At 43.4% G+C, this 13,077-nt stretch overlaps 1 protein-coding gene across 8 annotated transcripts in view; it reads left to right on the top strand.

Annotated features, from left to right (window-relative positions):
* Window positions 1-13,077, top strand: part of RHOBTB1 (Rho related BTB domain containing 1) — a 125,051-nt gene that overhangs the window by 51,377 nt on the left and 60,597 nt on the right. For 2 of the 8 annotated variants that reach the window (XM_023509532.1, XM_023509531.1), the window contains one exon: window positions 8,611-8,661. The exons of 1 other annotated variant lie outside the window; for it this stretch is intronic. The gene's annotated coding sequence lies outside the window, so the exon portion shown is untranslated. 5 more of the 8 variants (XM_023509533.1, XM_023509530.1, XM_023509535.1 and 2 more) reach the window with 5 other exon arrangements.

Here is a 13,077-nt window from a genome sequence, read left to right on the forward strand (position 1 = left end):
GGGGTCTGTTGTTATTTCATCTTTACCATTTCTAATTGATGAGATTAGAGATTTTACTCTTTTTTTCTTGGTTAAGCTGGCCAAAGGTTTATCTATTTTATTGACCTTTTCAAAAAACCATTATAAGATATTTTCCACAAACATTATTTCATTTAGTCTCTTCATAAGTGTTTAGAATCTTGTTATTCTTGTCTGATCTATGGAACATTGCAGTACAATGGGTTAAAAAAGTGGCTAGAGAGACAGCCGAAACACAATTCTGTTTTCTTTCTCTTTCCCTTTAATGTATGTGTGTTCAACTTGTTTAGTGAAGAGGAACAGTTATATCAAACAGTTGGGCGGGCAAGATAGCCTTCAACAGGCTATGACACATACATGTAATTTATTTTTAATTAGGTCAAGTTGAAGTCTAGCGTTAACATCTTTTGTAATATTAATAAGATTGTTTGTTCCTAAAACAAATGTCTCTTATAAATGCAGGTATCTTTCCAGAACTGAATCACGTTTTTACTTTTAGAACTAGTGATATATATTATACACTAAACTGTTAGGTTTTCCTTCCTTCTAGAGTTGTGATATATATGTTTTCCAATCTGTAAGGCCATCCCTAGACAAAGCCAGACAGATGACTAGAGAAGCTGCTTGCTCCCCCCATTTACATGTCTACACGTGCTGAGGTAGACCAGTGGAACACCACCTTGGTAGGAGAGATTATGATTTGAAGAATGAATTCAGTTAGAATTGGGGAGCTCGCAAAATCACATTTTTACCAAACTCATCCTACCCCAACAAAAATCCTAATGAATGGATTCATACAAAAAGAGCTTTATGGACAACTACACAAATAATTTAACATACTATAAGAGACAGATACCTTTCTGTCTATGTTCAACACACAGCCTATATTCGTTGGTGCCCAGTGAAACAGGAACTGTCATTAAAAAACATATTTTGCTTTCACAGAATGGTAAAAAGCACACAGTATCTAATGCCTCTGTCTTTACATGGGTAGTTGTAGAAATTCCAAAATTAGATCCACTAGCCTATAAATAAAAAAAATTAAATAATGTTTAAATCCCCCCCCCCAAAAAAAACCTTCTTCTGAAAACTACTTCAAGAACAACAGTAATAACTGAACTACAAGCCCCAAGACTAGGAGTTCATTTCTATTTGTAGCTTTTAGGGGAAAAGACATCGTTCTCAATTGATTCCCACAGCCAAACTAACTCTGATTTTTCCCAGAAAATGGTGGGCAGAAAAATAGGAGCTTAAGAGATCTCAAGAGCTGGTTTGAGCAATACCTGAGATAAATTCCCCCAGTAGTCAAAACCCCACACAACTGCGCCACTTAGGCTGAAAGGTTTTTACTCCTACCCAAGTGGGAGATACACGAATCTGTGTAAAACCTGCCTGTGGTATTTGGGACAGAAAGGGTTAGTGATAGTAGTTATTCCAAGTTGTTGAAATATCAATTACATGAAAGTTGGAGAAGGGACGCCCAACCTCTACCCACCTCACCATACTCCCATGGAAGGCTGGACTTTATCTCGCCCTGGATTCGTCTGACTCCAGAACATCTTGGAGAACTAGAGTACAAGAAGCTGTTTCAGGAGAAACAGAGGTCCCGGGACGTGAAGTCATTTTCTTTTTCACCCATCCGAATTTAGCATTAACGAAGAATGTCAGAACAAAGTCCATCTTTCCCGTCTGCCATTGCTAATCCGACCAGGCCAGCCCAGTAGGCCTCTGCTGTCCAGATCCGCCCGCCACAGGAAGCTAGCCTGCAAACTGCTTTCTACGGGGAAGTTGCCTCCAAACCACTCATTGAACCCTGTGTCAGCCTTCTTCTTCCACTCCGTGGTTCAGAAACGTTATTATTTATTTATTTATTATTTTTAATCTAGAGATGAGTCTCACTCTGTGCCCTGGGCAGAGTGCTGTGACATCATTGGGCGCAAAAGTTCCTCTCCCCCCCTTTCCGGAGTAGTTGGGACTACAGGTGCCCGCCACAACTCTCCACTATTTTGTTTTCTATTTTTAGAGAGAGGGTCTGGCTCTGGATCAGGCTGGTCTCCAACTCCTGAGCTCAGGTGATCCACCCTCCTCGGCCTCCCACAGTTCTGGAATTCTGGGGGTGAGCCACCTTTAAATGCTGGGAAATCTATAAACGTGAGCAGCACTGTGGAGGGATCGAAGATGTCCCCAGCCTCCTGTTTAGGGTACCTCAAAGTTGCTGACTTTCGGTGCTAACACTAGGGGTCCACTCCAACTGAGGTGCTTCAATCCGCCATTCTGCCCAACACCTAGGCTTTAACACCGGCTCCTACCTGCCTTCCAACGTGTTAGGACTTGTCTGTGAAATCTCTACAACGCCTGGAACTCATCATCCAGGATCCCACCCGTGGCGGAGAGACGCACAGCACCAACCTGTCCTTTGGGTGGCCCGGTAGTCCAAGTAGCTGCTGGGGCTGCTGGCGGTGGCGTCTGCGCCTGCGCGCCAGGCTGGGCCTGGGTTCCACGTGGCCGCGGCCGGGTGTCGGTTACCCAGCGCTGAAATGCAGGTTTACACCATCAACCCGGGAAGACCCTCTCTGTAGGAGGTTTATGTAAGTACTGACCATATCTGTGAATGTTCTCGGCAAACCCCAAATGCAATGGAAATGTTGAACAATAGGATTTGATTGGAAAATAGAGTTATCTTGTGGTACTTAATTTCCAATTTGAAGATCCTGCCACCCCAGAGTATATTTTTAAAACTCTAAAAACCCAACAGTCAAAACAATCCAATTATAAAAATAAGAAAAAGACGTGAACAGATATTTCAGAAAAGAGGCTATCAGGATGGCAAATAAGCCCATTAAAAGAAGTTCAACATCCATAGCCCTGAGGGGAATTAAAATCAAAAACAATGGCAACTTTGTAAACACCGGTGATGATACCAAATGCTGGCGAGGATGTGCGGCTCTGTCACACGTTTGCTGGTGGGAAAAGAGGTTAGCTGGCAGTTTCTCGGGCAATCATCCCAAAGAAATAAAATGTATGTCCTCATAAAAAAACGCATACAAATGTTGACTGAAATGTTTTTCGTAATAGCAAAGTACTGGAAACTCCTCGGATGTCCTTCAGATGGTGATGGCTGGATAAGCAAACTCTGATGCATACAGGCAAGAGAAAACTTATTCAGCAATACCAAAGGAACTATTGATACAGGCAGCAGCCTGAACGGACCTCAAGAGCATTATACTTAGTAAAAAAAAAAAAAAAAATCAATCTCAAAACACTGCATCCTGGTAAGCTCCTACTAATATAACAGTCTCAAAATGATAAAACTCTTTGAGAACTGATTAATGGTCATTTGGGGGATAAAAACACACAGAGGTAGTATGAGAGAAAATTTTTTTGTGATAATGGAACACAATGTATAGAACAGTTCTATATCGAGATTGGGGGATAGCTTTTTAATCCCATGATTTTGGTCAAATATTTACCATAAAAGCCAGCCAAATGGTTCTTAAATCATTTTTGTGAAGTATAAACATTCTTCACAAAGACACGATGTCTTTTGTGAAGATACAACATTGGTTTAATTCCAGTTCAGTACTAATCTTTATGTTTATTTAAATCAAAATCAAAAAGTACTGATGATTTTATTAGCAAGCGACACTTTCAGCATACAAAAGCGAATTATTTTGTGGTAATAAAAACGGGGATAGGTTCGTGGCAGGGATTCTGGGGGTGTTTGCTCTTGTTTCTTTTTTCTCCTGAAATACAGTCTGAACCACTTGCTTCTTTTCCTCCAACTTGTCTGTAATCTTAGGTTTGATACATAAAAGTTTGGGGCTACCTAGCATAATGGGGCAACATCTTCCTCAGATCTCTGCCTTATTTGGAAGGATTTCCCAGAAGAGTGACTTTTCCTCTGCCGTATCTCAATTACTGTGGAAACCCATTTATTTTCCTGAAAGTTTTTCCCACCATTTGCCTTCAAATTTAGGTATTCAACTAGATAATTCCAAGATAACTGGCTGTTCTTTACCCACTTTGGAAGGAGCAAATTTTGGAAGGCCTGCCAGGCCTTGGTGCCCCTGAGAGCTGAGAGATCTATAGCTAAAGAGTAGACTGCCACCAGGGGTCTTTATGTGGGGATATTTCTGATCCCAGCACTGCCTATTATTTAAGAGAGACAGGCCATTTAACTCTTTTTCTTTTATAACCGAGAAAACAGAAGAAACTGAGGAAAAATGTGATGTTAAAAAGCAGGTCAGTGATAAAATAAGACTTTGGGCATAAGCCAACCCAGGTGCAAATGGAACTGTTAAAATTAACTTTTCCACGCCTGTTACCTCACCTGTCAAATAATCATGATAATAATAGCATCTGCCTCATCTATTTTGTTGTGGGGATCAAATAAAAAAAAATGTGTGTTAAGCCTAAAACGTACCCTGTACCTGCCACATGTGAGGGTCCCCATACATGTTCATTCCCTTTTTTAAGGTTCTATCCTTCTCTTAGCTGCCAGGGGAGTTTGAAGAGAAAATGGCTTGCAGTGAAGGGGACTGATTGCTAGGCGTCAACAGGGTTAATTAATATTTCCCAAGAAATATGTTCCTGAGAACAATGTACATAGATTCAGCCTTTCCAAAGAGAGTCATTTTTAAATTGAGCAAGGGAAGTCAGTTTTATGCCAAATAAATGATCACCCCCTCAAGTATCTGTCTTGAAGTTCTTAGAGTAGACACCTGCACTTGAGGTTCCTTTTGGTATCAGAGATCAGGGCCTTGGCAACTCCGTTTCCCAAAAGAGTGCGGTGAGAATGGCTTAAACAAAGCAAGTTGCCTGTGATATCTTCCTGTTAAAAACATTGAATTCTACTGTGTCTTGGGTCTCTAAAGGATTCAGAGAGCACCAGACAAGGCTTTGCCTCCAAAAAGGGAATATAAACTGGTGGGGGGAAGTACATATATCTAATGGACTGAGATTCATTCATCTGGAAACCCTAGTTAGAAAGTAATTCATTGGGGAAACTAAGATGGTTTCCTAGAAGAAACTGAGGAACACAGAAGTTTGTTTCCTTTTAGAATTTTTTCACAGTAAAATGGGCTGTCTTTTGCCCTGCCCTTCAGCAGCTCAGGAAGTAAGGGAGGCCAAGGATACATTGTTGTCATCTTTGTATCCCCAGCCCTCGGCACACAAGCTCCTCCAAAAAAGTTTATTAAATGAATGCATTCCTTAAGGTGGCTGAATGCAGTAGTACCTTTATCCCCCAGTTGCCTTTTTTGCAGGGTAGAAGTGAGGGATTGTTAAAGCCTACTGATTTTAGCAGGCAGACTGAAAGCTCCCTGAGAGCAGGGTCCAGATTGATTCTGTATATTGTCACCTTAGGGCTTGGCCGGGCCCCTGACATTCTGTAGGCACTCCCTAAAGCATTGTTGTGTGAATGCATGAAAACTACCTCCTATTTCTGCCCTCCGAGCTCACAGTCAGCCTGGAAGAGGGAGAAGAGTTTCTGTGAGGAGGGATGGGCTGCCTTGGGCGTCCAAGAATGCTGACAGCCCGTCAGAGGCCAGAAGTCAATTTCACCTTCTCGCTCAGCGATTTGCAGACGGTTGTAAATCACCTCTCTAGTCCAGCCAGGGTTAGCGGTGCGTCTCTGAGGTCCCTGCGGGGACCCCTCAAGCCAAGTCGCCGAGGAAGGTAACCCAGAGGGGGGGAGCCAGCCAGCACGTGCAGCCGCCCAGGGGAGGAGGAGGCTGGGCTAACACAGCCCTTAGTCAGCAGCTGGGCTCGGTTTTGAAACAAAAGCCAATGTCCTCCCTCGGAGTCCGCGGCCGGTCAGCTCCTAGGGGGAAGAAAGCCATGCTGCCCAGCCGGTTAGTGGCCCAACTTACTTTTCCAGAGCCTGGGACAAAAGACCAGAGGATGTACGGGAGTGGGTGGAATGTTGGGGATGGGGGACCGGGATCCAGGCCCTCCCCTCCCGGCAGCTCCGGGAAGGGGCCGGGGTCTCCCCTGCTCCGCGCACTATTGTCCCGGGGAGTCAGCCTAGAAGCTCTGGCCCGGCTGGTCTGCGCCAAGCTCAGGCACCTTTGCAACCCGCGTCCCGGAGCACAGACACACCAGGCCCCGGTTTCATGAATGAAATCCAATCGCGTGGATATAAATAGCCGCGAAGGCTGCTCACGTCACAGTGCGAGCCGCGGCGGCGGAGCGAGGTGCCGGGCGCTGCGTTCCGCCCGGCTGCCCCGCCTGGGAGCGGGGTGGGGGCCGGAGGAGGGAGGGCCCGCGGGTGGAAAGGGGCGAGCCCCTCTGGTCCCGGACCCGCAGGAGCGGCCGCGGCGCCCGGCCAGCCGGCGAGGCGAGGCAGTGCCATGCTGCCTTTGTGCAAAGTTGGGCGGCGGGCGGCGCGCCGCGCGCAGGGGCCCCGCACACCCGCGACCGCGCGCAGTCGTGGCTGCTGCTGAGTGGCGGGGGCCCCCCCGCTCCCCCCGGCCTTTGAAGGCGGAGAGAGCTCGCGTCTCGCTCGGCTTCAGGGTAGGTTCTGTGTCGTGAGTGCTCTATGGTTGAAACTTCTCCGAGCAGCCACCGCGGAGCCCCCACCGCCCCAACCCCAGCCGGTGGCAAGTGGGGGCTCACGGGGCCGTGCCAAGCGGCCAGCAGCGCCGGGAGAGAGAGTTGTGGGGACCGAGTTGCTATGGGGGTCGCCCTTGCCTCTCTGCGAGGCCGGGCACCCTCACATCAGAGGCAAGCAGAAGAGATTTCTAGGAGCGTCCGCACAGCCGCACCCCTAACTTGGAGCCGAGAAAATGTACAACAGGCACCCTTAGCGGGCTGGCTGCGGCAGGGAGGGGGTGGTGCCGCGCCGACAGGAAGGCTCCTTTCCTTCGAAGGACAGTGGTGGGGAGCCGGAGGACCTGAAAAGGGGACTACGCTGGCCCTTTTGGCACTGCACCCCTTTGAGACTTGACTGGTCAGCCCCACAGTTCCGTGCTTCCCGCCCTTCCCCCCAGCCCCAAGTCTGCGGAGTCCGCTGTGAGTTGCTGTGACAACAGTGGGAGCTGCCATGAGGGGCTTGCAAAACACCTTACTTTGTCTCTGTGTGCTCAGCTTTCGGGGAAGACAACCAGGGGGGGAAATTTGCAGAAGAGAGAATTCAACCCCCTCTCCCCAAAAAGAAGTGGAAGGAAGGCACAACTATGTAAAAATATATCATTAGATCCTACTGTTAGCTGCACCGTTTCCATCCCCAGCGATATCAAACATCTCAACTGAGGAGCAATGTCAATATTTAGACTTGGACAAGCCAGAAAGTTAGAAGGGAGCGCCAAGCACAGGGTTTTGACTTGGCTTTGCACGTCAGCACACAAGCTGTGCCTTTGGAGCTGACTATACACATTTGCTGGGGGGAAAAATGCATGAGGGTTGATATATACACAGAGGCACCCAGATCTAAGGAAATCGAAGGAAGTTAGACCAGAAGAGTCGCCCTAACTTTGAACCTGCCCGGCCTGTCACGTTCGCCAGAGCCCTGTTGAACTCCAGCCAGAAGCTCAGCTTGAGGTTTCACCGGTCTTGGGCTCCCCCACCCCCACCCTGTGCTGTGCTGCACATTCTACGTTAAACTGCAGAAACAGTACTGTTAAAGGATGAGTGCTTTTCATTTTTGTACCAGTCCTCTCACTATTAGCAGATAGCAAGTAGTCAGTGGGCTGTTTGTTTGATCTTGGCAAGACTTTTCCAAACATAACTCTGATAAGTTTGTTTACAAACACTATTTAGAAATTTGGAATTATATTTCATTTCCAGTAACCGTGGAGATGCCCGAGAGAGTCACTGGCTGCTAGAAAATAAACCTAAGGTCTTTTCAGTAGAAATAATGCCTGCATACTGCTCCACAGGAGGACGGGCGGTCAATTATTCTATTAAATAAGGTTTTCTGAGATTCCTGGATCATATCTGGACCCGTATTAGTGGGAAGGAGGTTTTACCAGTTGGTCCTAGTGTGGGAGGCTTTGGACAATCATTAGGAAGCAATAATATTGCTGTCAGGAGTCTTCTCAACTTGCCCATTTTGTTATTTTCTCCAATTTTGAAGGTAGTGTAAACTCAAAGTACATAGAGCTGTATGTGATCACAGAGGTGGAAATAGAAGCACCTGTTAACAGTTTGATGTTATTGCCCATAACATAACTTCATCATTATACAATGTAACAGGAAAAACCAGAATTGTTTGGCCTTTTAATTATGATTATACTTTCTAAAAATGCTATGTTGGAGGAAGAGCTTGCCCACTTGGGTGACTTCTGTATTATAAAAGGCAGTAAGATTTTCAGTGTTCCAAGCCATGGGTTTGTGGCCAAACTTTTTTTTGGGTGGGTATCATCCTCAAGTGCTTAGAAATGTCTTTTTATAAATACTGCAAAATGTTAACCTACTTCAGGATGTAGTCAACCCAAAGAAATACCACTTGAACACTGGCATTCAGCAAAAGCAAAGCAGATTCTGCCCTCTTTCAGGGAAAGTAAGAAAACAACGTATGTTGAAAATTTTAGTGTCTCTCCATGTGTTCCTGACAGGCAGTAAGATTTACAGAGTATTTTCTCTTTTATGTAGGTAAGTCCAGCTGTGAGCAGGGCGTTCTGTTCTTCACTTCCAGCAAGACAGGTCAGTGTGTCTGGCAAACCCAGGACCACAGATTGGTAACATCCTGTGTCTAATTCTGAGCATGCATTTCAGAACAGATTTTCTAATCTTTTGTCTTTAAAAAAAAAATCATCTTTGTTATTTTTTTGTGACTCCAGTTATGATCATCACAAATTCAATGATTATTAAAATTATTGTTTACTCCATGAGTACAGTGGTTCAAAAATAGGCCTTGAATCAATTTGTCCTCTAACGACTTCTTTTTTCACTTTGGGCCTCAAAATGGTGCTACACTATTGGGGATACTGAAGATCTGGGTGCTCAGGGATTGAGGTTTTACCTCTGCCTTAATCATAGGACTCTGGAGCTGGGAGAAACTTGATGTAATAATAGTTGACATTTATTGAGCATGAATCAAGGTTCAGGTAATGTACTGCATTCTTTACATTTATATTCTCATTCTGCCTGGAAAAAAAAATCTCTATGAGGTGAAATCACCCTCTTGAATCTACAACTACAGGTGGGGAGTTGAGCGTTCAGAGAGGTTAGATAACATATTCTAGTAAATGGCACAAGTAAGATTTTCTTTTTTAAGTTCTGTCTTACTCTAAGACCTAAATTCTCTGGTTGAAAAATTCTTCTCCAATAGGGAAATGGATACCAAGAAAGGTTAAGTGATTTGCCTAAGTGAACTTGGAAATTACAACTTATATGATAACACTCAATGGCCCCATTGTTGCAAAATAATAAATTTCATTCTCCTAAGTAAAACACTGAAATCGTAAGTCTTCTCGTATAAGGTATAGCACTGTCAAAGATATAAGAAATGTTTTATCCTGGGGTCTCTAAGTGTAAGGATTTTACATATGGATTTAAATATGTAAAATGCCATTTAGAATGGCAAGATATTAAACATATATGCATGAAAAATTAGAGAATAAATCAAGATCATACACACCAGAAAGCTGAAATGGGAGTTAATGGTACATTTTCGAGAAGTTCAGCATTTTCCACTCTCTAGTATTACTTTGCAGTTCTGTATATGCATGGAAAAAAAAATTCCAAGTACATTTTTTGTCTGGATAGATGATAAATGGGTGAAAGTTTGAGAAAGGACAGAAAGTAAAATTTTAACTCAACTGGGAAAGATTATGCAGTCATCCAAAACCACTGATTTACAGGATCTCCACTCAAAACATTATTGCTTCAAGAGCATTGTAACAAAATCGGGACCTGTTTTCCTCTGCATAACATCTTTGAGACAGCATTATAATTTTGCATGTTGCTTAAAAGCGTTGGATTTTTTTCTGGAACCTCAGTTTGTCTAAAAGGTGCCATGGAGATTTAGGTACATAAAAGATAAGGGCCCCCCTCCCTGAAAATGGGCAGTATCTAAAGGTGAAGCTGGACATTTTCAGTTTTTGCCTGAATTGACAGCCTTCTCTCACCTCTTCCCTTCTCCTCTCTGCCTTCTTTCTATAGAGTAGTGTGTTAACAGTTGTTAAACCATCTTGTTTTAAATAAAGAGATAATAAAAAATGAACAGGGAGCAAATTACTGAAGAAAACCTTAAGATACCTTTTCTTAAAGTAATGATATTCCCAATTCACACTAATAGCTCTAAAAGCTTAATCAGTGGAAGAAATTATTTTTAAGCATTCAGGGGGTTATTGTGAACTGTTCTGTAACAGCGTCGTCCTGTGAAAGTTGTTATGTAGTTGATCATTACAAAATAGGTCATATTCTATAAGAGCACACTTATTATCGGTAAGCTCTCATTGCAGGCCAGGACTTCACCGTCCATTGATACACGGTTGGTTGTGAAAGTGGTAAGCATAAAAATATCAATGTAGCAACTCTAAGTCTATAATTTCTTTAAAGCAGTAAAATTACACTCTGAATCATGTAATGGTACGGCCAAAAGAGATCTTGGAATTATCATGGTATCTCTAATAATAATCACTTAATTAGCAATCATTTGTTTTCTCTTTTGAACTTCAGAAGGCTTTGATTAATACACATGACTTGTCTCTTAAAAAAATGCCTAGAAGCATTTGAAATGTTGCTGTTTTTCACTCAGGAAATTTAGCTGTAGAAAACAGAGGAAATTTTGAATCTTTCTATAGGTTTTCCTTTTAAAAAAACAAGCAATTCAACCTCATAAAGGTTTTTTGGCTGCACAGAATAGTATTGAAAGAGCACAGGTGATTTGAATCTGGTTCTAGATTTGGTCTTCTCTTCTCCACCCGTGCTTCCCACCACCCTCACGACACCAAAACAAAACTTGGGAGAGGGATGGAAAATGAGTCACAAAAGGTGTGTGGACAGGGCGGAAGGTGGGAGAGTGAGTGGTGGGGGAGGGGAGAGGAAAAGGGAAAGAGTGTGGGGGAACAGGTGGCAGTCCCTCAAATGGATGGGACATTTACGGATCGGTTATTTGTCAGCATCTGAAATTCTTTGTTTAGTTTATGAACAAGTTAAAACCACTTCCTTCTCTTTCTGACACCTTTTGTTCCTTGTGCACATAAGGCAGAAAGTTCTTTTAAATGGCAGATGAAGACACTAAACGCGAAGTGTATGGCTGCTGCTCCTTCCACATGTCCAGGGCACTCCTGTCTTCATCTGCTCTCTAAGGCTGTGTCATGAGATACTTCCACATGTCTCGGATCAGGCTTTATCCCCCAAGGGCGAATTAGTAAGTTTTACAAGAATGAAAGGGACACAGATAGGTCCAGAAGAAAACAATTACATTTTTCCACTGTGCACCTGAATTTATTAATTGCACAGACACAGGTTAAGGGCAAGTTCCCAGTGTTAATGAGGTTATGATCTTAGGCTCCATCCCTCTGTGGACAAATTTCCTTTGAGTTGTGACCCAACCGAATATCAAACGCTTAAAGATTATTGTGGCAACAATAACTAGCATTTATGCTCCTACTAGATGCTGGACACTTTAACTGGATTATAGGTGATGTTCATTATCAACTCCATTTTTGCAGAAGCAAGAAATGGAACTCAGAGATGTTAAGGTCAAAGCTACTGAGAAGCAGAGCTTGGATTTGCACTCAAGTCTGTGTAAGGACTTGAATATATATTGGTTCTAAATAACTTCCAGGAAAAAACACACACATACTTTAAATTATTTCACTCCAGGTTACTTTTGCAGATGGTAAAAAATAGAAGTTAAATAATTATTCGTGTGTGTGTACGTTTGAGGGGTTTTCAATTTTTATTTAACTTGAACTACATAGAAATTTTGCCTGGAAAAATTTGCTGACTCTAATATATTTTAGTGGAAGTTATGATCTTAAATAGTGAGTCAAAGAGGGTTGAACCATGGAGCCAGGCAGGTCCTTTTTGAGGATACTTAGTCCACGCTCATGTAAGATAAAAACCACTGACACCCAGAGACACGATGTAACTCAGCCACTCACATAGTTAATAAGTGACACAGCCTGAGCTGAACCCAGGTTTCCAAGTCCTAGCCAGGGCTCAGATCCATTACATAACACTGCTTGAAAAGTGCCAAGTCTTAATAAACCCTCCAACTTAGCCAGAAATACCACTACCACGTACAAAATACATCAGAACACCAAGTCACATCAGAAGTGGGTGATAAGACGATGCAAACAGTGTAAAGATATGACAGGTGCTCAGAGTAACCCCACTTGTCTTCAGTGGCACCAAGATAGAATTTTTATTCAAAATACATTTGGTAAAACCCATACTCCAGTCCCTTCCAAGCTGTCTTTGTAGAGTCATTTGGAGCTTTGTAATTTTGACCCAGCTCTGGTTTTCTATTAACATGTGACTTAGGTGAAATATGACTTCACTTTCCTGATCTGTAAAATGGGAACAATGTCACCTCCCTCAGAGGGTTATGAAGATGTTATGAATGAAACAGGTAAAGCGCATGGTAGGTGCTCGGCGGGGGTTTGTTTTCTTCTTAGCCTTCCTGGACTATCTCATAGGAAACTTTTGTAATACATGAGGGCATTCATACCATTTTGCTTCTAAACTTGTTGGAGTTATTTGAATTCTTATATTGCAAGGGATGGTTAGAGGGAAAGCAGGCCCAGTGGTCTCTCTGGGTACCAGTGGCCCAGTCTGCATTGCATTTGTTCTCTTCACACTCTAGGGTTGCCAAGGTTTACTTGAATTTGAAGGATTTCATTGCTTTGGTTTTGGCTACAGAGTGATACCAGGCTCCTCTTAGAGATCCGAGGCTCTCATATTCTTCCAGACATTGTTCCTAAGCATCTGAGGTGTTTTCTTCCTGGACCTTTGCATCTCAAAGCAAATATTATATTTCCAAAGACTTTTACTGCCAGTAGAAAGTTCTTGCTTTCCATGTTGAAACACAGGAGGCTTTCCTACCTTTGTGTCAGTTAATTGTAGCGTAGAAAATTTGGGGGGGTGCTGGGTCCTGTCTTTTCT

Source organism: Otolemur garnettii, unplaced genomic scaffold (assembly GCF_000181295.1).
Source record: "Otolemur garnettii isolate 467f Iridium unplaced genomic scaffold, OtoGar3 scaffold00008, whole genome shotgun sequence".
Taxonomy (NCBI): Eukaryota; Metazoa; Chordata; class Mammalia; order Primates; family Galagidae; genus Otolemur; species Otolemur garnettii.